At 35.8% G+C, this 27,954-nt stretch overlaps 2 pseudogenes; both read right to left on the reverse strand.

The window, feature by feature from the left end:
* LOC122749702 overlaps positions 1 to 27,954 on the reverse strand; it is a 327,223-nt pseudogene that overhangs the window by 20,230 nt on the left and 279,039 nt on the right.
* On the reverse strand, positions 510 to 27,908 carry LOC122749701 (annotated as a pseudogene).

Raw genomic sequence — 27,954 nt, forward strand, 5'->3', positions numbered from 1 at the left:
GAATTGTTAGTGAGGCAGATTATTAGCTTTACCTCCGCCTTGATCTCTTTTTTAACTTTTTTTTTCTATTCATTCCCACATAGCACTAAGTTTATAACACACACTGGTTCTGGACCATAAAGGGTGTTAAAAGTCATAAGATAGCAGAGTGAGGCCCCAGGGAATGTGAGAGTAGTCTTTTCAAAATATTAGCAGGATCTTTTGTGCAAACTGGGCTTAATCCCTAGACATATCCACTGCTATAGATTGAAGGATGTTGGCAATGGGTAGGAGCTTGTATGGAATGATAGTTTTTCATGGGGAAAAGGTCAATGGAATAAAAGAGAACTGAGTACCATTAGGAAGGACCTGATAGGATAAGTAGATATTCCAAGCAGATGGAATACTAATATTTTTCACTTTTCTACCACCATCTCAGAGCAGAAAGCTAAGTGGCTTGAGCAAGGAAGGAAAGCTGGTCACCATCTGGAATGCAAAGAAGGCAGCAGGTAAAGGAGCAAGCACCCAGATCAAAAAGTCTTCAAAAATGGTGGCCACATGTTTTCCACAAGAAGACAAACGAGTTGTTTCAACTTCTGCGCAACCAGCTATCCAGCCACCAGTACCTCTTCATGATTGGCCATCTCCAGGCTTTTGTAGTCTAAGATTAATTTGTTGGTGATGAGGGAAAATTCAAAGACTCATTTTCAATGCCTGGCCACTATCGCCTCTGGCACTGTGTCATGCCAGAAGTATTGGCTCCTACTTTCTGTAGAAATCAATACTTCAATTTATGAAAAATACAGTCCATCTACAGAGAAAAACTGATGGTATCTGAATACAGATTGAAGCATATTGGTTTTTGTTTTATCTGAAGTTTTGTTTTTGTCTGTTTTCTTTCACAACCTGGTTAATGTGGAAATGTTTCACATCACTACTCATGTATAACTTAAAAAAAAGAAATTAAAACTGCAATGGTTTCAAATCCGTAACCTCCCATCATAACAGGTTCCTTACTGCAATGGTTGTTCTGGATCCATTTACTTCTATATGCCATGGGCCTTCTGTCTCAGAACCGAGTCACAGGAGTCACAGGTGAGAGGAAACCTTTCTCAAAACCTCTCATTGTTGGGACCTCTGAGTGGATTTTGGCCACTAAGCCCTGACAAGTTCATATGATCTTGCATTAGCACAACATCCCAAACTTCAAACTCAGGATTCAGCCCACCAGCAGCATTGTTGACAGTTAAGGTATGTATATTCATAACTTGGAAAACTCTCACAGGAAGTCACCTTCCAAAATTTGTTGCCTTCTTACGCTTAGAATTGGCTCTGTACCATCATGTAGCATTTGCCATTTAAGTATACAAATAACAGCCACCCTGTATGACCTGGTACATTGCTTTGAGGACAGCTGGGTATCTCACTGTAGTCAAGGGCCTGGAATTGGGTCAGTCTATTTGCCAAAACCCCCAGTTCAGAACCACAGATCACTGTAATTTGAGGCTGATGTTTGGTATGGAACAAAAGCCATTCAACAATTTTCTTATAATACTTATATTTTAATTCCTTCTCCATGGCTCTCTCGTGGCATCCTGCTCCACTCTGCCTCCATCTGTTCCCCTTCCGTCTGCTTCACTAAGCTCCTTAGGCCCTTTTTAAAAAACACAAATCATCACACATCTATGAACAAAATGACTCCTCCAAATATAGTCTAACTACATGTTTTTGTATTTTACATAAAACATTCATAGCTTTTATTACTTAAAAAAGCCCAAACCTTATAATTCATGAAAAAAAAGTATATTGGTTGACAAGCAAAAAGAATGTCAAAATGCCCCATAATATAAAGAACAATTTATTATCAATGAGTAATTATTGAATAAAGTGTTCAAAAGAACCAAGATATATATACATATATATTTATATGTATATTCATATGCATATACATATATATTATCTTTTTGTTGATTACCACAAATACACAGACTCGGTTCTACATTCATGGAGCACTGGGCTTGGAATCAAGAACACTTATCTTTCTGAGTTCATATCTGGCCTTAGAAACTTAATAGCTGTGTGATCCCATGCATGTCACTTACCCCTGTTTGTCTCAGTTTCCTCATCTATAAAATTAGCTGGAGAAAGAAATGGCAAACCACTCTAGTATCTTTGCCCCTCCGAAAAATCCGGAATGGGTTCACAAAGAGTAACACATGAGGGGCAGCTAGATGGCGCAGTGGATAGAGCACCAGCCCTGGAGTCAGGAGGACCTGAGTTTGAGTCTGGCCTCAGACACTTAACACTTACTAGCTGTGTGACCTTGGGCAAGTCACTTAACCCCAATGGCCTCACTAAAAAAAAAAAAAAGAAAGAAAGAAAGAAAGAGTAACACATGACTGGAAAAAAAATGACCAAATGAGTCATACACGAGCAAGGAGGAGGATGAGGAAGAAGAGAGGAGAGGAGGAGGAGGAGAAGAAGAAGAAGAAGAAGAAGAAGAAGAAGAAGAAGAAGAAGAAGAAGAAGAAGAAGAAGAAGAAGAAGAAGAAGAAGGAGAAGGAGAAGGAGAAGGAGAAGGAGAAGGAGAAGGAGAAGGAGAAGGAGAAGAAGAAGGAGAAGGAGAAGGAGAAGGAGAAGGAGAAGGAGAAGGAGAAGGAGAAGGAGAAGGAGAAGGAGAAGGAGAAGAAGAAGAAGAAGAAGAAGAAGAAGAAGAAGAAGAAGAAGAAGAAGAAGAAGAAGAAGGAGGAGGAGGAGGAGGAGGAGGAGGAGGAGGAGGAGGAGGAGGAGGAGACAAAGAAGGAGAAGGAGAAAAAGAAGACGACAACAACAAAGAAGACAAAGTTGAAGATGAAGGAGAAGACAAAGAAGGAGAAGAAGAAGAAAGAGGAGGAGGAGGAGGAGAAGAAGGAGGAGGAGGAGGTCATCATTATCCTTGAACTCAAGAGATTTTTCCAGTGAGGTAAACATGTATACTGACAAATTAGAAACAGAATAAATACAAAGTGATTTTTTTAACTGTTTACATTCCTATATGGGAAGATGATAATTGTAACTCTTAAGAACTTTCTCATTATTAGGCAGCTTTATGGAGCATATTTACACAGAGGGCACAGGTGTGAGTTGAATATGAAGGGACGATATCTTTTTAAAAATAAAATTAAGGAGTGAGCAAGGAATGCACTGGAAGAAAGGGAAAGGAAAAGAAGTGGAATGGGGTAAAGAATCTCACATAAAAGAAGCAAGAAAAAGCTTATACTGTGGAGGGAGAGATGGGGGAGTTGCTGGGGAGTGATTGACCCTTACTTTCATCAGAATTGACTCAAAGAGGGAATTAACATACACACTCAATTGAGTATAGAAATCTATCTTACCCTACAGGAAAGTAGGAGGGAGGTGTGATAGAAGTGAGGGCAGATTGAGGGAGGGAACAGTCAGAAGCAAAACACTTTTGAGGTGGGACACGGTTAAAGGAGATAAAGAATATAATAAATACCATGGGGAGGGAATAGGATGGAGAGAAATACAGTTAGCAACAGTAACTGTGAAAATATTTGAATCAAGTTTGTCTGATAAAGGCCTCATTTCTCAAACATATAGAAAACTGAGTCAAATTTATCAAAATAAGAGCCATTCCCCAATTACTAAACAATCAAAAGATATGAACAGTTTTCAGATGAAATAATTAAAGCTATCTATAGTCATATGGGAAAAAAATCTCTAACTCACTGCTGATGCAAGTCAAAACAATTCTTGGTACTACCTCATACCTACTGGATTGGATAATAGGACAGCAGAGGAAAATGAAAAATGTTGTAGGAGATATGAGGAAAGGAGGCATTAATGCACTGTTAGTGGAGTTGTAAACTGATTCAAACATTCTGTAGAACAATTAATAATTATGGCCATAGGGCTATAAAACTGTGCATACTCTTTGATCTAGTAATACCACTACTAGGTCTGTATCCAAAAAGAGATAAAAAACAAGAAGTTAAAGGACCTATATCTATGAAAATATGAATGACAGCTCTTTTCTGGTACAAAGAATTCAAAATTTAGGGAATTCCCTTCAATTGGAGAATGGCTGAACAAATTGTGGGATGTGATTATGATGGAACACTATTGTGTTATAAGAAATTAAGAGCAGGATGCTCAGAAAAACCTGGAAAGACTTACACGTGCTAATGAAAAGTGAAATGTACTATAATCAAAGTAATAGTAATATTGTAAGATGATCATCTGTGAATGACTTTGCTATTCTCGGCAATACAATGATCCAAGATGCAGATGGACTTACCATGAAAAATGCAACCCATCCCCAGAAAAAGTACTGATGATTGTGGAGTTTTTCTTTTTAATACAGATTGAAGCATATTTTTTTTAGTTTATTTTTCTTGGGTTATTTTTTATCTGTTTTCTTTCACAACATGACTAATATGGAAATGTTTTACATGACTACACTTCTATGACTTATATTGAATAGCTTGCCTTCTTGGGCGGGGGTGGGGGAAGAGTGAGAAAAGAAGATAATTTAAAGCACAAAGTTTTTTAAATGGACATTAAAGTTGTTCTAAAACAAGTTGTTCTACATGTAATTGGGGATATAAAATTCTAAATAAATGGAAAAAATAAGATAAGCAAGGGTCTGGTGATCAATTGCTACTATTGCTTAAGAACTTTTCTCAATAAATTCAGAAAATCCTTCATCATCAGAAGTTTAGTCATCAAGGGAAAGGTTTTTGTTTTTTGTTTCCTGCACATAAAAACTCATAAAAGTTAATATCTAAGGATGAATTATACCAGTGAAATGAATGATCCTTGTAACACAGAAGGATTAAAGTATCAAGAAAGTATACATAGTATTAATGGGGCAATAATACTTTCAAAACCAACCACTGAAACAAACAAAACAAAAAACTCCAAACTTACCTTGGAAACTTCCATATATTTGGAAAACATCAATTTTGATATAATACTTTTAACATTATAGAAGAATAGTTGTCTATTATCAAAGGAAACTTATATTCTCTTACCAGTTCTGTGGCACATGGTATGGGTGTTGAAGGAAACAGATAAGAGAGGGGAGATCATGCAGTCATCATCACTGTCTACCTTAACTAACACATGTAAAGGTTTTATTGACTTTGAGCCTTCTAACTCAGTAAATAAGTTTGTCAGCATCATCACTTATGTAAAAATGAAATAGTATTGCTTGATATAACAAGGTCTTAGGGATAATAGGAGACTAAATAATTACCCAACAAGTTTGTGTTGATATTTAATGTTGTTGCTAATATATATATATATGTGTGTGTGTGTGTTTTAAATATGTTTACATATATTTAAATGTTTCCTATTTATACAATTTTTCTTTAATATTATTGATATCAGCTGATTGTAAAGCAGTGAGCTGCATTCAAATATTTATCACATACCCCATCAGTTAAACATTTTGAGCATATATTTAACATATTTGGCACATATGACTACAATGTTTAAAACTTCAGAAATAGAAGTTAAAAAAGAATGAGAAAAAGCTGAAATAATTTGATCTTAGAGTCAGTAGGGAGCCATTGAAGTTATTGAGTAGGGGAGTGAAGTTGTTAGACATGTACTTTAGGAATATCACTATGGTAACTCTATGGAGGATGTCTTAGAGTGGAGAGGGACTTGAGGCAGGAAGACCAATTAGAAGACTATTGCAATAGTCTAAGTGAGAAGTAATGAGAACCTGAAGTAGAATGATGTCTGGGTAAGAGAAGGGACCACATAGTAGAAATGGGGAAGTATAATCTACAAGATTTGTCAGATGATTGGATATGTGGATGTGGGGTGAAGAAAATGAAGTGTCAAAGATGACACCACAGCTGTGAAAATATGTATGACTAGAAGGATGGTGGTGTTGTTTTTGTTGTTTGTTGTTGTTTTTGTTGTTGAGTTGTGTCTGACTATTCATGACCCTATTTGGGGTTTTTTTGGGGTGGTAAACCACTCAAGTATTTTTTGCCATTTCCTTCTCCAGCTCCAGAAACTGAGGCAAATAGGATTAATTGACTTGCCCAGGGTCACATGGCCTGTAACTTTCTAAGGTCATATTTGAATTCAGGAAGATGAGTTTTCCTGAATCCAAGCCTGGCATTCTATACACTGTGATGGTGCCACCTAACTACTCCAAGGTGTCCTTGAAACTAAGAGAGAAATTTGAAAGATGGGTGAATTTAAAGAGAAAGATAATTAATGACTTCTGCAAATCATATCACAATTTACTTATGCCTGCTCATCCTGTGTGACTCACTCTGCCCAAGTCAAAATTAAAAAGGGCAGGAACTAAATCTTACTCACTAGTGCCCACAGAGCCTGCCTTCTGAGAGGCACCTGCTGTGACTGCAAAATGATCTGAAGGGAAGGAGGTGGAGGCTCTATTTTTCCAATGACACCTTCTCTGTAGAGAGGGGACCAAGTGGAGATGTATAAGGAAATAGATAAATGTGGTTGTACTGAAAACAAACTCCACCATCAACTAAAATGGTTGGATGCAACCTGTCTTTCTGCCCACTTATTGATTGTACACACCTCTTGGAGGCTGGCCAAGAACTCCAATTTGGAGATTAGTAATAGAAGGCTTGGTGTAGAGGGCAAGGTCACTATGTAAATAAGTAAACATGTTCCTTCCAATCCATAAACATCTAGGCAATAAACATCCATTAAATACCTACTACTGCCAGACAGTGTGCTCAGAATAGGGATACAAATAAGAAAGCAAAAAAACAAAACAAAACAAAAAACCAGTCCCTGCCCTCAAGGCACAATCTTTTTTTTTTTTTTTTGCAGGGCAATGGGGGTTAAGTGACTTGCCCAGGGTCACACAGCTAGTAAATGTCATGTGTCTGAGGCCGGATTTGAACTCAGGTATTCCTGAATCCAGGCCCGGTGCTTTATCCACTGCGCCACCTAGCTGCCCCAGGCACAATCTTTTTTAAAATTAAATTTTATTTTTAGTTTATGGAATAAAATAGGTATTTCTATAACACAGTAAAATAAAAAAAGATCATTGCACACAAAACTGCAAATCTATTCTGCACAACTTTCTATTCCTTTTAAATATAAAACAAATTACTTTGTAAATTTCTTTTTTTTCTCCCCACCCTGCCCCTGTAAAGATAGCTACCATTAGAAACAAATAGTTATTTATGTATATGTATACATATGTGTATGGATATGGATATGGGTGTGGGTGTGGGTGTGGATGTAGATGTAGATATAGATATATAATTATTCCATGCATGCTTTTATCAATACTTCCTCTAGAAAAAGATAGCATCTTTTTTCATATATCCTTTATAGCTAATTTTGGTGTTTATAATAGTTCAAATAACTTATTCATTCAAAGGCATTCTTAAAACAATTTTGCTGATATTGTATACAATGTTTTCTTGGTTCTGTTCATTTCACTCTTCATTATTTTATGCAAGTTTTTCAATGTTTTTTCTAAAATCATTGAGCTCATCATTTCTTATAGAACAGTGGTATTCCATTACAATCATATATCACAATTTATTTAAGCCATTCCCCAATTGATGGGCATCCCTGTAATTTCCCATTCTTTGCCACAACAAAGAGAGCTGCTATACATTTTAGAAATATAGGTTATTTTCCTTTTTCCCTAATCATCTAAAATAGAGCAAATAATAGAATTACTGGGGCAGAGGGTATAGGTACTTTAATAATTCTTTAGGCATAATTACAGATAGCTCTATAATGGTTAGATCAGTTCAAAATTCTATCAACAATGAATTAGTGTCTCAATTTCTCCATATCCCTTCCAACATTTATCACTTTCCCCTTCTATCATTTTAGTCAATCTAGTGATTGAAAGATGAGTTCTCAAAGTTGTTTTAATCTGCATTTCTCTAAACAGTAATGATTTAGGACATTTTATATGACTATTTATTATTTTGATTTCTATATCAGAAAACTGCTTGTTAATTTCCTTTGACAATTTGTCAAATTATCATAGATTTGACACAGTTCTCTATATACAGTAGATATGATAAACTGTCTACAATTTTTTTCCTAATTTTCTGCTTTCCTTCTGATCTCAGTTACTTTTGTTTCATTCGTACAAAATTATTTAAATTAATGTTAATGAAATTATCAATTTTACACCTAACTTTGTTCTCTATCTCTTATTTATTCATAAATTGTTCACCTATCCTTAAGCCTGATAAGTAATAGGTTTGATGTTCTTCTAATTTTCTTTAAAATCTCTCTTTATATGTAGACCATACAGTCATTTTGACATTATCTTGTTATTGGTCTAGTTTCTGCCATGATGCTTTCTAGTTTTCCCAATAATTTTTACCAAATGATGAATTCTTATCCCCAAATGTTTTTATTTTAATTTTTAAATTTTTTATCTTTTTGCAGGGCAATGGGGGTTAAGTGACTTGCCCAGGGTCACACAGCTAGTAAGTGTCAAGGGTCTGAGGCTGGATTTGAACTTAGGTCCTCCTGAATGCAGGGCTGGTGCTTTATCCACTGCGCCACCTAGCTGCCCCCAAATATTAAGTATTACATTTGTCATATATAAGGTTATTATGTTTATTTACTCCTGTAAATTGTATGCCTACTGTATTCCATTTATCTACCTTTCTATTTCTTAGCCAGTACCTGAGAGTTTTGATCATTACTACTTATAATATAGTTTAAGATCTGGTACTGCTAAACCTCCTTTCTTTACATTTTTTTATCATTTCCTTTGACATTCTTGACTTTTTATTTTTTCCAAATGAAGTTGTTTAAATTATTTTTTCCTAATTCAGTAAAAAATGGTAGTTTAATTGGGAAAACATTGAATATATAAATTAGTTCAGGCAAAGGTGTCATGTTTATTATATTAGCCATGAAATTATGTAATTCACATTTAGGAGCTTACAATCTAATAATGAAAGTCAATATACAAAATGAACTGAAGGGTGTGGAGGGTGGCAAGAGTTTTTTGTTCCAACTTCCGATCAGAAAGGAGAGGCAAATAAGGGTACTGAGGAAATACTAAGAGTGTCAAAATTTAAGCAATCTCAAGGGGTGGAACCAAGATGGTAGAGGAGAGGCTATGACTCCAGCAAGCTCCCAATAAACCCATCCATTCACTCCCAAATAATGACATAAACAACCCCAGAACAGCCTAACTCACATAAGAAGAGTGAGACTATTTTCCAACCGAAGAAGGCAACTGGGATCACCTGCTGATTAGGCTTTGAGAGGAGCTCAGCACACAGTCCATACTGAGCTAGGAACAGACCACGCCTCCAGTGCCTCAGCTTGTGGACCAGTGAGGGGGTTTGGTGATTGGCTGGGGTGAAATGGCTGCAGTCTCTACTGGAATTGGGGTGAAGCACCCTGGTCTGAATCACTAGGCTGAATGGAGTGGTGATGGCCCAGTGGGGGAGGGGCATAGGAACACCAAGCTTCTGACCATAGAGAATCAGATTTCAATCAGACTACTGCTTCCAGGTTGAGATGAGTAGGCCAAGAAAGCAGTTGACTATAGAAAACTTTTGGGGGGATGAAATAGACCAGAAGACACCCTCAGAAGAAGATAATAACAAAGTCAAAGCTCCAACATCCAAAGCTTGTAAGACAAACATGAATTGGTCTCAGGCCATCGAAGTTCACAAAAGGGACTTTGAAGAGAAAATAGGAGAGATAGAAGGAAGATTTAGAGAGATATAGGAAAGAATGGAAATAGAAATGAGAGCAATAAAGGAGAGTCATGAGAAAAAAGTCAACAGTTTGAAAATCCAAATGGGAAAGGAGATACAAAAACTCTCTGTAGAAAATAATTGCCTAAGAATTAGGATTGAACAAATGGAAGCTAGTGACTTTATGAGAAACCAAGGCACAGTAAAGAAAATCCAATTGAATAAAAAAAATAGAGGTAAATGTGAAATATCTCCTTGGAAAAACAGCTGACCTGGAACATAGATCCAGGAAATAATTTGAAAATCATTGGACTACCTGAAAATCATGAACAAAATAAAAGTTTAGACATCATCTTCCAAGAAATTATATGGGGATATTGCCCTAATTTACTAGAAGAAGAAGGTAAAATAGAAATTGAAAGAATCCATTGATCACCTCCTGAAAGAGATCACAAAATGAAAACTTCCAGGAATATTATAGCCAAATTCCAGAGATCCAAGGTGAAGGAGAAAATATTGCAAGCCGCTAGAAAAAAGGAATTCAAATACTGTGGAGCTACAGTAAGGATAACACAAGATCTAGCAGCATCTACATTAAAGGATCAAAGGGCATGGGATATGATATTCCACAGGGCAAAGGAACAGGGACTACAGCCAAGAATCACCTGTACAGCAAAACTAAATATACCCTTTCAGGGTAAAAATGGGGCTTCAATAAGAAAGAGGACTTTCAGGCATTTGTTATGAAAAGACCTGAACTGAATAGGAAATTTTACTTTCAAATATAAGACTCTAGAGAAGCATAAAAAGGTAAACAGGAAAAAGAAATCATGAGGGATATTAAAAGATTACACTGTTTACATTCCTACATGGGAAGATGTAACTCATTGAGATCTTTCTCAGTATTATGGCAGCTGAAAGGAATATACTTAGACAGTGGGCACAGGTGTGAATTGAATATGAAGGGATGATATCTGTAAAGCATTTATTTTTTGTTTATCCTTGTTTTTTGTGGGGCAGGCAGGGTGGCGTGCCTTAAGTCTGGGGCCAGATTTGAGCTCAGGGCCTCCTGGGTCCAGGGCTGTTGCTTTGTCCACTGTGTCACCTATCTGACCCATGATGACATCTTCAAAATAAAGTTAAGGGATAAGAGGAATGCACTGGAATAAAGGGAGAGGGAGAGGTGTACTGGGGAAAAGTAGTCCACATAAAAGAAACAAGAAAAAACTTATGGAATAGAGGGGAAGATGGGGAAGGAGCAGGGGAGTCAATGAACCTTACTCTCATCAGAATTGGCTCAAAGAGGGAATAACATACACACTCAAGTGGGTATAGTAATCTATTGTGCCCTGAGGGAAAGTGGGAGGGGAAGGAAATGGGGATGGGAGAGGCAAAGGAAGGAAGGGCAGATTAGGGGAGGGAGCAGTAAAAAGCAAAACACTTTCAAGGAGGGATAGGGTGAAAGAAGATAAAAAATAAAGTAAATATCAAGGGGAAGGAATAAGATGGAGGGTAATACAGTTAGCAATAGTAACTGTGAAAGAAATGATGAACAGGATGCTATCAGAAGGACATAATGAAAAATGCAAACCATCAACCAAAAAAGAACTGATGGTATCTGAATACAGATTGAAGCATAATATTATTTGTTAGCTCCTCTTTCTAAAGATATTTTGTCTATTATCTTTCACAACCTAACTAATGAGAAGAAGTTTTTTCACAACTGCACATGTATGACTTATATTGAATTGCTGGATTTCATAGGGAGGGGCAAGGAGGGAGGGAAGAAGAAAATTTAGAAGTTTTAAAAAATCAATGTGAAAAGTAATGATGATGAGGAGGAATTAATAGAAACCTGGAAGGACTTAGATGAACTGATGCTGACTGAAAGGAGCAGAACCAGAACCTTGTACAGCATAACAGCAACATTGTATGATGAACAATGGTGATAGACTTGACTCTTTTTAGCAATGCAATGGTCCAAAACAACTTCAAATAACTTCATGATAGAAAATGTTCTCAACATCCAGAAAAAAAGAACTATGGTTTATGAATTCAGATTCAACCATACTGTTTCTGCTTTTGTGCTGTTTTTCCCTTCTTTTTTGAGGTTTTTCCTTTGTGCTCTCACTCTTCTTTCACAATATGACTAATGCAGAAATATGTTTAATGTGGTTGCACATATATAACCTACATTAGATTGCTTTCTCTCTCAGGGAGAAGGGAGGGAAAGGAGGGTGGAGATAAATTTGGAACTAAAAATCCTATGAAAAGAAACATTGAAAACTATCCTTATATGTAATCAGAAAATAATAAAATACTGAACTAATATAAAAAAAGAAAACAAACAATCTCATAATTAGATTTCTGGTAACAAATTCATCGTGAGAAGCATGATGTTGAAGTTGAAACTAAGCAGAGCAGCTAGTGGGGAATAAAGGTTGCTGAGCCACCCTTATTTTAGCCCCAGAGAGGGAATTCTCTGGTTTTCCACCATAGTTTCTAACACTAGCTGCCATGGCAGTTGGGTGGCAAAGTGTGTAGAGTCTTGGACTTGGAATCAGAAAGACCTAAGTGAGTCTTGTGTCAGTCATTTACTTAGTTCTGTGATCATGGGCAAGTTACTGAATTCAGTCTTAGTTTTCAAGTTTGTAAAATGAGGCTAATAATAGTACATAACTACTTCCTATGATTGTTGTGAGGATCAAGTAGGATAATGATTTGTAAAGTGCTTTGCAAACCTTAAATCACTAAATAAAGGTTAAACGGTATTATGTATTTTCCCAAGGCCTTTAGAAAAATTTTAGAAGTTTCCCTTCAATGACTAAACTACAGTAACAACTCCCTACTTTCACTAAGTGAACTGGGGATGCAGGTTTGGGGCGATTGTTAGAATGAAAAGGCTCTTACAGATAAGGGCTATTACAAAGTAAGGGTCTATTGATTAATTATTTTTTATTATGTCTACTAAAAATTCTAAACTAGTGGTTTCTTTTTATATCCTGTCTCCCTTGGAATCTATGACCTGTCAAGTTTTTAGAAAAAATGATACAGAGGTGTATTTACTTCCTAAATTCAAACAAGATGGTGATTTAGCAAGGAAATGGAATAGTTATCAGTGGCTCACTAGATGTGAAAGGGGTAGTACACTCAAGGGTCTGCCTACTCCCTCAAAGTATCTGAGTATCTTAATCCATCTTAATATAAGCCCCATCCCATAATTAGTCTTTGCATCCCTGGGACAGAAGATCCCAAATAGCCTCTTGAAGGCCATGAAACTGTTAGGGTAAATTAATCCATTAATGTAAGGTTATCAAAAATTAGTGTTATGTGAATCAACTGAACTGCTAGCATTGGGCAAGTTAGAAAAAGCATTCAGGATTTGTAAACTGTTGGGGAACAATATGTTTTGTTTTGTTTTTTTCAAGTTTGGTTTTAAATCAAGAGTAGGTGGCTGGGTGGAGAACTGTGATAGCTTTGAGAGAACAAGCATTGTTTTACACTGTGTTGTAGCTCAGGCAAGAAAACTTGAAACAAAAACAGAAGGGAGTCTAGCAGTGGCAGCCAAGCAACAAATAGCTTTGGAGATGAGTCATAGTTCACAGGCTGCAGAACTGGGTGTCCAGTCCCTTGTGCTGGTATATCACTGGTATATTACAAGTTTTAAATAAAACTGGGGAAAGGATAAAGAATGAGAATGGGTGTCCACAAGTCCAGTGAGAGAGGGACATTAAATCTCATTTGGTTGTTTGAGAGGATTAACTTTTAGTTAGTTAGTGTTGGTAATTCTCAATGTTGGTTTTCATAAAGTCTTTTTTCTTTATATGACTGGGCAAGAAACTTAACCTCTCATTGCCTCAGTTCTTTCAACTGTAAAATGGAGATGATAATAGGACCTGTTGTGATGGTGGTGGCAACCTTGCTACAAACATATTTAGTAGTACACATTGTAGAGAAAAGAGACTTGGAGTAAGGAGATCAGTTAGGAGGCAAGTACAGAAGTCCAAGCAAGAGTTGACAAGTTCTTCTTGTCAACTGAACAGATTTCTCAAGTCTTTAAAAGATGCCTTTCTTTACAATAATGTTGTATTTTTTTCTTCGGATTCTACTCACTTAAATTCTTAAATTCACTTAAATCTTCCCAGGTTTTTCTAAAACCACCCCCTTCATAATTTCTTAAAGCACAATAGTATTCTATCACATATATATATATATATAAATTTATTCTGCCATTCCTTAATAGATGGGTACCCTCTTATCACCACCATCTGTTCCTATAATTGGAGAGTAGAGCTACAAACTTCAAAACTTCCATTTAAGGATTAAACTCAACTCATATATTTCCCCATTTCTCCCCTAATTGTACTAGTCTGGGAAGTCTCTGACTTTTCAACCATATGCTGTGGCGGGTTTCTTTACCACTTTTATGTCTTGTTTTCAGGGTTTGCTTTTTGTTGTTGTTGTGTGATTTTTTTTTGTATGTTGTATTCCCCTATTAGAACCCCTTGAAATTAGGAACTCTTTCCTTTTTTTATTTGTATCTAAAGTGCTTAGTATGGGGTCTGGCACATAATAGTTGCTTAATAAATGTTTTATTTATTGATTGACAGTTTCCAATTCTTTGCCATCACAAATGATTTATTTTTGTACATATAAGATTTTTCCTTTTTTATCTCTTTGGAATATAGACCAATTACTACTATTGCTAAATCAAAAAAAATTGTTCATTTCATCTTGTGTTATTTTATTTCTTGTTTTGTTCTTGAATTCTTCCTCTTTTAACAGAAATAACAGGTAATTTCTTGTTTGCTCCTCCAATTTTGATGATACCCTTTTGGTCTAAGCCATGTAGCAATTTGGAGTTTCTCTTGGTATTAATATGAGGTATTGGTATACGTTTAATTTTTACCAGTATTCTTTCCAGTTTTTCAACAGTTTTTGTTGAATATTGAGATATTACCCCATTAGTTGGGATCTTTGTGTTTATTCAATATAAAGTTACCATATTAACTTTCTTTTGTATATGGTACATACAATCAATTCTACTGATCAACCTATTTTTTATATAGTATCACACTGTTTTGATGATTACTGCTTTGTATTACATTTTGAAATCTAGTACTGCTAGGTTCTCTTACTTTGCACTTTTTTTCAATATTTCACTTCTGATTCAAAATGTTTTGTTCCTCCAGATGAATTTTGGTATGTTTTCTAGCTCTATAAAATAATCCTTTGGTAGTTTGATTGGTATAGCATTAAGTAAATTATTTTAGGTACTATTATTTTTATATTAGCTAATTCTATCCATGATTAATTAATATTTTTCCAATTTTCAGGTGTCTATTTGTGAAAAGAATATTTTGTTTTTATATCCACATAGTTCCTGTGTGTATATTGGCGAGAAGACCAAAGGTGCTTAATAATTTCTCTGGTTATTTTAAATGGAATTAATTTTCTATATCTTCCTGTTGGATCTTTTTGGTAACATACAGAAATGGTAATGATTTACAAGAGCTTATTTTATATCCTGCAACTTTGCTTAAATTGCTCAGTTAATTTTTAGTTGACTCTCAAGGGTCCTCTAAGTCAATCATCATGTCATCCTCAAAAATCAATAATTGTTTCCTCTTTTCCTGTGTTTATATTCTCACTTTCTTGTTTTATCACTATTGCTAGCATTTCTACCACTATTATCAAATATATTGCTGATAACGGACATTCTTGCTTTACCACTGATCTTATTGGAAAAACTTTTGTTTTAATTATATTATAGATAATGCTGGTTCTTCATGTTTAGATAGACATTGCTTATCAAATTAAGGGGAAATTCATCTATTCCTAACCTTGTTAATTTTTTAATGGAGGTAGGTATTGTACATTGGCAAAAGCTTTTTTTGCATCTCTTAATATAGTCATTTTTTGTTCATGTTATTAATATTGTGAATTATATTTCTAGTTTTCCCGATATTAAATCAGTCCTACTTTCTTGGTATAAAACCGGGGTGGCTAGAGTTCCTAACATTTGTGATATCACATTTTCTGTGCTGAAATTTTACTTAAAACTTTAACACTGATATTCATTAGGGATATTGCTCTATAATTTTCCATTTTTGTTTTTGAGTATCTCTGGTTTTAGGGATCAGGAACATATTTATATCATAGGAGGAATTTCTTAGGACCTCTTCTTATTTTTTCAAACAGCTTTGGTACTACCTGAGCTTTGTGTATTTTTGTTTGGAGGCTCATTTATAGTTTATTCAATTTTTTTTTCTGAGCTTGGGTTAATCATATCCTCTATTTCTTTTTCTGTTAATCGTGGCTATATATATATATATATATATATATATATATATATATATATATATACACACACACACACATATATATATATATACACATATATATATATACATATATATATTTAAGTATTCATCCACTTAATCTACATTTTCATTTTCATTGGCATATGATTGTGCAAAAGTTTTTAATAATATCTTTTCTTTCTTTGCTGTGAATTCACTTTTTTGTTTGTTTTTGTTTTGTTTTTGTTTTTGTGGGGCAATGAGGGTTAAGTGACTTGCCCAGGGTTACACAGCTAGTAAGTATGAAGTGTCTGATATTGGATTTGAACTCAGGTTCTCCTGAATCTAGGGCCAGTGCTTTATCCACTGCACCACCTAGCTGCCCCATGAACTCACTTCTTAAAATTTTTGATATTGGTAATTTGGTTTTCCTTTTTTAATCAAATTAATAGCTCCTAGGTTGAATTATTATGTTTCTTTTTATGTTATTAATCTCATCTTTAGTTTTCACAATTTCTCTTTTGGTACTTAATTAGAAAGTTTAATCTATTGAATTTCTAGATTTTTTTACTTGTGCAGCCAATTTCTTAATCTAATATTTATTTTACTAATAAAGTCACTAGAAATATAAAATTTTTCCCAAGTACTGCTTTGGCTGCATCCCAAATATTTTGGTATGCTGTCTCATTCTTATCATATGAAAACCCTTTCTATGAGTTGTCAGCATCTTTTCTGCAACTTTAGTTTTGGGGAATTGTTTAAAGCACTGAAATTTTGTGACATGTCCAGGATTACGTAGTTACCATTTAAGCTGCTTAAATATTCAATATTCTTCAGCTTTAGGGAGATGGAGAGAGTGAGTGGGTGGGGGGACCAAAATTCTTTACTTAGAAGAAAAGTATATCCATTCTTGCTTTTTTTAAAATATCCTTGTCAAAAAAGTATAAAAACTTACATAGTAAACAAATGGTGTTTCTATACATAAAACCACTTAAAATGATTACACTTTAATACTTGTCTTAAGGATCCATGATTTAGTTATTATGAAAACTTTCTTGAACCAAATCAGTTTGTATCACCTTTATATCTTAAGAGTATTGATGAGATGCTGTGACTTTTAAAAGTCATCGCTTGAGTCATGATGATTTCCCAAATTTGCCACACTAGTTCTTTGAGGACACACATATGTAATCCATTTTAGGATACTAGACTTCTCAGATTGTTAGAACTTGTCAGATGTTTTTCCTCTGATGTGGTCTCCAATACCTATGGTCATCTCCATGCCCTAAAGTCATTGAAGGAAGACATTTATAAATTCACTACACCTTATTTCTTCATTCCCTCATCATTATCTTTGCTTAGTTCCTTGTAATCTACTTCTTGTATCCACCACTCCATGGAACTTGATTTTCCTATCTCTACTACTCACCTGAACATGCTCTCTCAAAGGGTAACAATAGCAGCCCAATCATTAAGTCCAGTGGACTTTATTTTTCAGTATTCATACTCCTTGACTTTTCTATAGCATTTGAAAATGCTAACTATTCTTATCTTCCTCCTGTGCCTTAAAAATATCATGCTTTTCTCATCTCACAACTTCTAATTTAACTGTTTCTTCTCTATTTTCTTTAATACCATGTGGATGCCTGTGCCTGAGAAAAATTTGGGGGATGACTTTGGCCTGGCCCAAGGTAGGATCCTCATTTAAACAATGGAGCAGCTAGGTGGCACAGTGGACAGAGCACTGGCTCTGAAGTTAGGAGGACCTGAGTTCAAATCTCACCTCAAGTACTTACTAGCTGTATGACCCTGGCCAAGTCACTTAACCCCATTTGCCTTAAACATCTGGGGCCATCTCCAGTCATCCGTATATATGTGTATATATATATATATTGCCACGGGATACAGATGGTTCTGGATGAGAGAGTGAGATTGGTAACTTTGCACAGCCCTCTTTAACTTAAATCCAATTCAATGCAATATCATGATCCTCTTCGAGAATGGACAAACACCACAACCACATTTGTGCAATGCACTGCTTAAAACAATTTTAAGATTATTTCTTAATAGATTATTTCTTAATTATTTCTTAATAGCCTCAGGATTATTTCTTTTTTAATACCTTAATTCAAGAAAAATGCATTAGAGTAGAATAAATATATTTAAAAGACCATTACTAAATCTAAGTATAAGCCTTTTCTAAGTATAAATATCATTCCTTAAAAAAAATTAATGGAGACATCTTTATTTTCCCTCATGATCTCCTCTGCCTGAAATTCTCTCCTTTTTATATCCAGTTCTTACTTTTTCTGGCTTCCTTTGTCTCAGATAAAATCCCGCCTTCTAGAAGAAGCCTTCTCCAGTCTTGATCTCAGTGCCTTACTTCTGAGATTAGTCCCAATTTTTCCTTCATATATCATGTTTGTACATAGTTGTTTGCCTGTTGTCTCCCCCATTAGACTATGAGCTTCTTGAGAGCAGGAGCAGATTTTAGCCTTTCTTTTTATCCTCAGGACTTAGCATAGTGCCTGGCACATAGTAGGTGCTCAATAAATGCTTGTTGATGACTGATTATAAACCCATTTGTTTGAAATACAGAAAAAATTACAAATTTTCTGCCACAAAAATAAGCCATCAACAATTCATCATGGACAAATTTGTCTGGGTCACAGTGGACCACTTGGATTTCTTCTCCTAGAATATATATATGTGTGTGTGTGTGTGTGTGTGTGTGTGTGTGTGTGTGCCTATGTATATATGTATATGTATATACACATATACATATCCTAGTATGTGTGTATATATCATATATATATACATATATATTATATATATATATTCATTCGCTTTTGTAAACTGTAAACTCTTTGCTTTGTAATTTCCCATGATTTTCAAACAGAAGGCCAGAAATATGTATCTTCAGGTTCAAACACATCAGAAAGCCCTGAAAATAGTCATCTACTGCTAAAGTATACTGGAAATAGCTTCATTCTTGAAGATCTGCAGCTATCCTTTCAATGATTCCCATATCATGAAATGAAAATGAAAAATTTTGAAACATTCTTAAACTAACACTATAGCCCTGATGAGCAATATTAGTGCTAAAGCAAGCATGCACTCTGTGCAGGAAAAAGAAAAAAAAAACAAAACCCACACACTTTCAGATAAATGCTATTTGGCCATTGGTTTTGTTTGTTTGTTCGTTTGTTTGTGGGGCAATGAGGGTGAAGTGACTTGCCCAGGGTCACATAGCTAATAAGTGTCAAGTGTCTGAGGCCGGATTTGAACTCAGGTCCTCCTGAATTCAGGGCCAACTGCGCCACCTAGCTGCCCCCAGATAAATGCTATTTGAAAGAGAACATGTTACTGGACTAAGGTCAGACATAAATAAGGTTATTTGAATGTGTCAACTTCCCAGATAATACTTGCATTTGCTTTTTTTTTTTAAAGCATGAAGGACTTTTTTTTCATTTGTCTTCTTTAGAAATGTTTCATTTCTCCATATATTCCTAGAAAAAGTTTTCATAATACCTTCTTGGAAGATTGTCTTAATGAGGGATTTCTTTCTTTTTTTTTTAAGAAACAGATTAAAAACTCATAAAATGTGATAGATAGGTAGGCGCTCCTCTGACAATCTCCACATCATCCACTTTTTCCCTCCCACCCTTCCTAAAAATGTTATCTATGGGGGCAGCTAGGTGGCACAGTGGATAAAACACAGGCCCTGGATTCAGGAGGACCTGAGTTCAAATCCAGCCTCAGACCCTTGACATTTACTAGCTGTGTGACCCTGGACAAGTCACTTAGCCCTCATTCCCCCCGGACCCCCCTCCCCACACACAAATGTTATTTATACCTGTTGGTGTAATATCCATCCACTACGACTACCCAGTGAGACTTCTATGGTAACAAAATAAATAGTAAATCAACACCAACTATGAGTTGTTGCCTCTTTGAGCAAATACAACCACTCCCACCATCCCCCACCCCTCCCATAGAAGGAGAAATGTGCATTTTCTCATCTTTTCTGAGACTGAGTAGTCATAAAAATTACACAGTGTTTAGCTTCATTTTAGCTTTCCTTTCATTTACATCACTGAAGCCATTTTGTATGCTGCTTCCTACCTCTATTTATGCCATTCAGCATCAGTTCATACAAGTCTTGCCATGATTCTCTATATGCTTCATATTCATCACTTCTTATAGCACAATAATATTCCTTTAACTCATATGCCATAATTTGCTCAGCTATTCTTTTCACACAGCCCTCATTTTTCTGCCACATATTTTCAAGTTACCTCTAAAGAGTCAAGAAAATTGAAATTGGTGCTTAATTACAGGGAAGGGTCCAAATCTTATACTAATGCATCATTGTCACATGGAGATGGCCCAGAGTTCTCAATGGCTATAAGAACACAGTACATATTTTAATAGGTCCTAGAAAGGCTCTGACTATGGACATGTTGACCAATTGTTTGTCTGTCATTAAAGTTTCAGCCTCATCAAGTTGAGAGAGGCTCATTACTGGAGTCTTGCCCACTTCAAAGGTTGTATTTTTTACAAAATTATTTGTTCTTTTCCACAGCAAATGTTAAATAACCTACTAAAATGCAGAGAGAATAACACACAAATGAAGTAACAAAGTTTAAGGGGATCTTAAAGGATTCTTTTTTCAGATGAAGAATTTAAAGCCCACAGATGTTGTGACTTACCCAGAGTGACAGAAGAAGTAAGTAGAATTTCATCTTGTGGCAGGGCAGAGGGTTGATGTTAGGTCTAAATGAAAATCATGTATAGTCAAAATTATCCTTGAAAATCCCTTAAAACACCCATACAGCTCATTTTTAAACAGTTATAGATGGAAATGGGTTAGTATCTCCTTATAAGTGAGCAGCCTGTTTCAGAGCACACATGAATGAGATAATTACTATGGAAACAATTGAATATAAATTTTATTTTTCAACACAAAAGTCTTGGTCTGGAGAGATGCAGGAACTACTTCTACTCAAATAGAAGAAAACGAAACAAAAACAAACCAATAAAAGCTGAGCTAACCTAGGCAGAAATGCTCTTGAAAGTGCTTCAAATATAATTATTATTATATTAGACAGTGATCACACTACCACATAACTGTTTATTCCTTTTTTTTGCCATAAAGCAAGAGAAAATAAAAAGGAATAAGAATGTCACAACAGGTACTTTATAGCTAACTTGAAATGCTACAGAGGCCAACTAAGGTTATCCCTTTCAATAGCTGTGTTAGACTAAGCAGAAGTCTAGACCATCTGTGGGAATGAAAAGGAAATTCTAAAATCACACTCAATGAATTAAGATGCTAACACTATGAGGGCACACAGGAAGTGAGATTGATGGAGGGAACAGTAGATTACCATCTCCCATCTCATGCTAGTTTTAGGACATATGGAGACTATTCAAATTATTTTTGTTTCCTTTCTCTTTTTTGTCCACTGAGTCTAGTTGAATTTACATGAGATAAATGTGCCTGCAATATAATGGCATTATAAGAAGTAGAGCTGGGGAGAGTTCTATATTATATTACCAGCAAGATGGCAGATTAAATACTTTGCCCAAATCACTTCAACACTCCAAATCTCCCTCCTCCCAAGGAAATATGCACCAGATGTAGGCTTAAATCCATAGGGAGAAGAAAAGGGAATTCCTGAAAGATAAAAATCATTTATGAATTAACACAGAAAACTCCCCTCCTTCCATCAACATTCATGTTCTCACATTAGGAGAACAAGAAAATCACAGACTCCTGGATGACCAGATGTACTCCTGCCTGATGACTGTGGTGAATGCCCTCATCCTGTAAAGAAGTAGTAGGCACTGATTCTGCCCAGCTACATAAAGGAGAGGGGGGTGGAAAGCAAAAGGAGGAAACCGGAGGAAGGTACAGGGATTGCAAGTGTGAATAGTTATACTAAGTCTGAAGTAAAGGGAAATGAAACAACTGAAATCAATAACATCTGACCTGAGGGACTCAGGTCAACAGAGCTTTGATTACCCAGGGTGAAAAGGCTAAGTCAGCCTTCTAACCCAGCTGAAGAAGCCTACCAATTGGTAATGTGGGGAATCTCAAAAAAGAATTGATAGAAGAATACATCCCTTTTCCTCCCCCTTCATTTTTCAGGAGAGCATTCCAATATAATTGATTTATACTCCTTTTAAATGACCTAATAACGATCACCCCCCTTCCCAGATCATTGCCTTGTCATAGTGGAGGAGCTTGCATAGTTCAATGAAATGGTGAGCTATACTGTTCAGGGTTACCCAAGACAGACATATAGTAATTCACTGGAGAATGAAATGGCAAAGCACTAAGGTTTCTTTGCTAAGACACTACTTTTTGTCATAGACAATACTAAAATGAAAAAAGAGATAACATCAGAAGAAGAGTCCATCAGGTAAAAAGCTATCCAATACACTACTGGATAAGAGTGGAGGACAACTAGAAGTAGCTCCAGTACTAATGAAACAGCTGGGCCAAAACCAATAGGAAACAGCTTCAGATACATCTGGTGAAAAAAGTAAAGTCCAATGCTGTAAAGATCAATATTGCATAGGAACTTGGAACATAAGATTGATGAACCAAAGTAAGCTGGATGTAGTCAAACAGGAGATGGAAAGATCAAATCTAGACGCCTAGAGTATCAGTGAAGTTAAATGGTCATCACCAGATGGTCAATATAAAATTATATTGATTATATACTTTGCAGCCAAAGGTGGAAAATCTCTATACAGGCAGTTAAAATAAGACCTGGAGCTGACTGTGGCTCAGATGGTGAGCTCCTTATTGCAAAATTTAGACTTAAATTGAAGAAAGTAGGAAAAACCATCAGACCACATAGGTATGACATAAATAACATCTTTATGAATATGAAGTGGAGGGGATAAATAGATTTAAGGGATTAGATCTAGTGGAGTGCCTGAAGAAGTATGAACAGAGATTCACAATATTATACAGGAGGGAAAAACAAAAAAATTACAAAGAAAAAGAACAAAAAATGGCTATCTTATGAGAATTTACAAATATATGAGAATAGAAGGAAAGTAAAAGAGAAAGGAGAAAGATATACCTAATTCAATAAAGAATTCCAGAGAATATTGAGAAGAGAAAAGGTTTTCTTAAATGAGCAATGCAAAGAAACAGAAGAAAACAATAGAATGGGAAAGACAAGAGATCTCTTCAAGAAAATTAGGGATATACAGGAAATATTTCATTCAAAAATGGGCATGATAAAAGACAAAAGTTGTAGGGACTTTACAGATACAAAAGATATTAAGAAGTGTTAGCAAGAATACAGAAAAGAACTCTACAAAACATATCTTAAAAGCACCAATAACCATGATAGTGTTGATACAAATCCAGACATCCTGATGCAATAAAGTCAAGTGGACCTTAGGAAGCATTGCTGACAATAAGGCTAGTGGAGGAAGTGATGGAATCTTAGCTGAGCCATCTAAAATCCTAAAAGATGATGCTGTCAAAGTGCTGAACTCAATATGCCAGCAAATTTGGAAAACCCAATAGTGGCCACTGTATTGAAAGAGATTAGTTTATGTCCCAATCCTAAAGAAGGACAATGCCAAAAAATGTTCAAATCATTAAATAATTGCAACATGCCAGCAATGTTATGCTTAAGATCCTACAAGTTAGGCTTAAGCAATATGTGAATCAAGAATTACCAGGAGGACAGGCTGGTTTTTGAAGCAGCAAAGGAACCAAATTTCCAACATTTTTTAGATTATGGAGAAGATAAGTAAGTTTATGAGAAACATTAACTTCTGCTTCATTGGCCACACTAAGAACCTTGAGTGTAATCACAACAAAATGTGACAAGTCCTCAAAGAGATGAGAGTACCAGATGACTTTACTTATCTCTACAGAACCTGTATGCAAGTCAAGAAGCAACAGTTAGAACCAAATATGGAACATCTAATTGCTTTAAGATTTGGAAAGAAGTACAACAAGACTATATATTGTCAGCTTATTTATTTAATTTATGTGCAAAATATATCATAGGAAATGCCAGACTGGATGAATCAAAAGCCAGAATTAAGGTTGCCAAGAGAAATAACAACAATCTCAGATATGCAAACGATACCACTGGTGGCAGAAAGTGAAGAATTAAGAAGCCACTTGATGAGGGTGAAAGGGAAGAGTATAAAATCTGGCTTAAACCTGATTAAAAAAAAACTAAGATTTTGACAACTGGTCCCTTCACTTCCTGACAAATAGAGGATGAATAAATAGAAACAGTGTCAGATTTTATATTTTGGGGCTCAAAGATCACTGTAGATGGTGACTGCAGCCAAAAAATAAAAATCCACATTCCTTGAAAGGACAGCTATGGCAAATCTGAAGAGCTTACAAAGAAGCAAAGACATCACCTTGGGGACAAGTTCCATATAATCAAAGTTTTGGGTTTTTTCCAGTAGCATTGTATGACTGAGTGTTGGGTTATAAGGAAACCTAAGAACCACAGAATCAGTCCTTTCAAATTCAGGAGAAGATTTTTGAGAGTCCTTTGAACAATAAGGAGGCCAAATTAGTCAGTACTTTAAAAAGTAATTCACACTATTCACTGGAAAGTCAAATACTGACAGTGAAGCTTAAATACTTTGGCCACATAATGAGCAGATGGGACTCATTAGAAAAGACCCTGATGTTGGGAAAGTTTGAAGGCAAAAAAGGGGATGACAGAGTATGAGATGTATAGTGTCATGGAAACAATAGACATGAACTTGGACTGACTTTGAGAGATATAGTGGAGGATAGAAAGGCCTGGTGTCCATCGAGGCCACAAAGAGTTGGACATTACTGAATAACTGAACAACAGCAACAAAAATAATGACAGAGTTCTTAGGCAATACATGTATCATCTTCCCATAAAGGAATGTAAACAATTTATTTTTATTGAGACACTTATGGTTACTTTTTCATGTTTACCTTTTGTGCTTCTCTTGAGTATTCTATTTGAACATCAAGTTTTCTATTCAGCTCTGGTCTTTTCATCAGCAATGCTTAAAAATCCCCTCATTAAATATCTATTTTTTCCCCTGAAGGATTACATTCAGTTTTCCTGGGTAGTCTATTCTTGGTTGTAATTCTGCCTCTTTTGCCTTCTGTAATATCATATTCCAAGCTTGTGCTCCTTTAACATGGAAGCCAATAATTATTATGTGATACTGACTATGGCTACACAATATTTGAATTGCTTCTTTCATGCTTCATGAAGTATTTTCTTTTTGATGTGGGAGTTCTAGAATTTGGCTGTAAGATTCCTGAGAGTTTTCATTTGGGGAACTCTTTCAGGAAGTGATTAGTAGATTCTTTCAATTTCTATTTTACTATCTAGCTGTAAGATATTGGGACTGTTTTCTTCAATAATTTATTGAAATGGGGGCAGCTAGGTGGTGCAGTAGATAAAGCATCAGCCCTGGATTCAGGAGGACCTGAGTTCAAATCCATTCTCAGACACTTGACAATGACTAGCTGTGTGACCCTGGGCAAGTCACTTAACCCCCATTGCCCTGCAAAAAAAATCTTGAAATACAATGTCTAGGCTCTTTCTTTGATCATGACTTATAGGTGGTCAAATTATTCTTAATTTTTCCCTTCTCATTTTTTCCAGGTCAGTTGTTTTTATGATAAAATGTTTCACATTTTCTTCTATTTTTCTATTCTTCTGACTTTGTTTTATTGTTCCATGATGTCTCATGAAGTCATTAGCTCCCATTTTCCCAATTCTAATTATTGGGGAATTATTTTCTTCAGTGAGATTATTTACCTCTTTTGCATTTGGCCAATTCTGCTTTTTAAGTAGTTCTTTCCTTTAATACATTTTGTGGCTCTTTTACCAAGTTATTGACTCTCTTTTCATAATTTTCTTACATCACTTTCATCTTTTCTTAATTTTTCCTCTACTACTTATCTTTTTTCTTTAACTTTTTCAGAAATTCTTGTTGGGTTTGGGTCCAATTAGCATTTTCCTCTGAGGTTTTTTTTGTAACTGTTTTCACATTATCATCTTCTGAGTTTATGTCTTAGTCTTTCCTGCTGTTGTAGTAATTTGGGGGAGGGGGAGGCAGGGCAGTGAGGGTTAAGTGACTTGCCAAGGGTCACACAGCTAATAAGTGTCAAGTGCCTGAGGCCGGATTTGAACTCAGGTCCTCCTGAATCCAGGGCTAGTGCTTTATCCACTGTGCCATCTCACTACTCCTCCCCCCCCCCCACATGATGTAGTAACTTTTTATGGAAAAGTATTTTTGTTACTGTTGTTGTTTGCTCATTTTTCCATCTTATTTCTTGACTTTAAACTTTATGTTAGAGTTGGGCTTTGTTCACCCCGGGGTGGGGGGGGATAGGGGAGGGAGAGGCATTGTCCCAAGCTTCAGTATTTTTTGAGCTGCTCTTTTGAAAGCTAGGTCTGGGGGACTGCAAGTTTTTGGTGCTTTCAAGTTGGTATGACCCTGGGAGATATGGCCATTGCTCCCTTGGTCTACACTTTGGTCTTTACCAAGGAAGGGTTCCTGGTTCCCTGAAGATGGGTACACTAGCACTCCTTTCTGCTTTGGTACTGTGACCAAGGCCCCTGCTCTTTTGTGACTGATGCCCAGCATTCCTCTCTGCCCTGGAAGTACAACTCAGAACTACATATGGACAATAGAGTGACCAATCATTGCCAGCTATGCCCAGTGCCAGCAAAAGGTTCCCTCTAATCTCTTTCTGACCAGTTGCCAGATCCCCTCCTAGTCTCTGTGATGAAAGTATCTGAAGCTGCTTCTGCTGCTATGGCTCCCGTTGCTACCCCCAGGCCAACCCTCACCAGATTTCCACCCAGTTTTAGACTTCTGCATACATTTTATGTTTTCTTTGGCTAAAAATACATCTCACCCTGGCTTTTTGTTGACTGTATAGCTCCTAAATTGTATTTTAGGTGTTATTTTAAAGTTGTTTTGAGGGAATTATTGGGAAAATTCACCTGGGTGGCTGCCCGTAATCACTATCTTGGTTCAAAATGGCAACAATATTAAAAGAACACATGTTTATTCAAGCCAGGGACTGACCTTGAATATAGAATATAAAAAGATAATTTAAGGAATGTCTCTCCCTAGAAAAAAATGACAATCAAAATCCAAAATACCAATACAGGGGAAAAAATCTCTCCAGAATTTCTGAAAACAAACAACAAAACAAAAATTGAGTGAATATACAGATAAGAGCCAGACAAAAATAAAAGTGCTTCAATCTTCAAGACCAGTAGCAGTCAAATTAACAAATTTCAATGACAAATGAGAAATTTTATGAACATGTATGAAAAAGAGCTTCAAATATGAAAAAAATTAAATCTGAATAACACAAGATTATTCCATACTCATAATAGACTGCAGAAGGCAATTGAATATATGCTAGAGATCATAGTAACTCAAAGGATGATCAAAAATTTTACTACCTCAAAATATGAGCAGAATAATCAATGAAAAAGATGAACATTCAATGATAATAAAACATTTGAAATATTTTTGCCGAGAGAGAGAAGGGGAGAAGGGTAGTCCCTAATGTTTTTTGAGTAGGAGCTATTGAGGAAACTGATGTAGAGGAAGGTTAAATTATTTGTCCAGGGACACAAAGCTAGTAAGCATCTAAACTTGGAGTTGAATTAAGGACTACCTGACTCTAGACCCAGAACTCAATTCACTATGCCTCCTAACTATCCTTAGCAGTTCTAGAATTGGAAAAGAAAGTGGGGAGATTGTAAAATTTAAGAAGTCCTTTTTTCTTACCCATTTTACCAGATTCATCTCCTTTTTCACTCTGGCCCTGAAGTCATCATACTCTGAATTTAATATTTTGCCGCCAATGCACAAACTGTACAATAATTCTATAGAAACATATTATTCATCCTTTATTGCTTTTCCTCATTCAGGCGTATCAACAAAAATAT

The sequence above is a fragment of the Dromiciops gliroides genome, chromosome 3 (assembly GCF_019393635.1).
Source record: "Dromiciops gliroides isolate mDroGli1 chromosome 3, mDroGli1.pri, whole genome shotgun sequence".
NCBI lineage: Eukaryota > Metazoa > Chordata > Mammalia > Microbiotheria > Microbiotheriidae > Dromiciops > Dromiciops gliroides.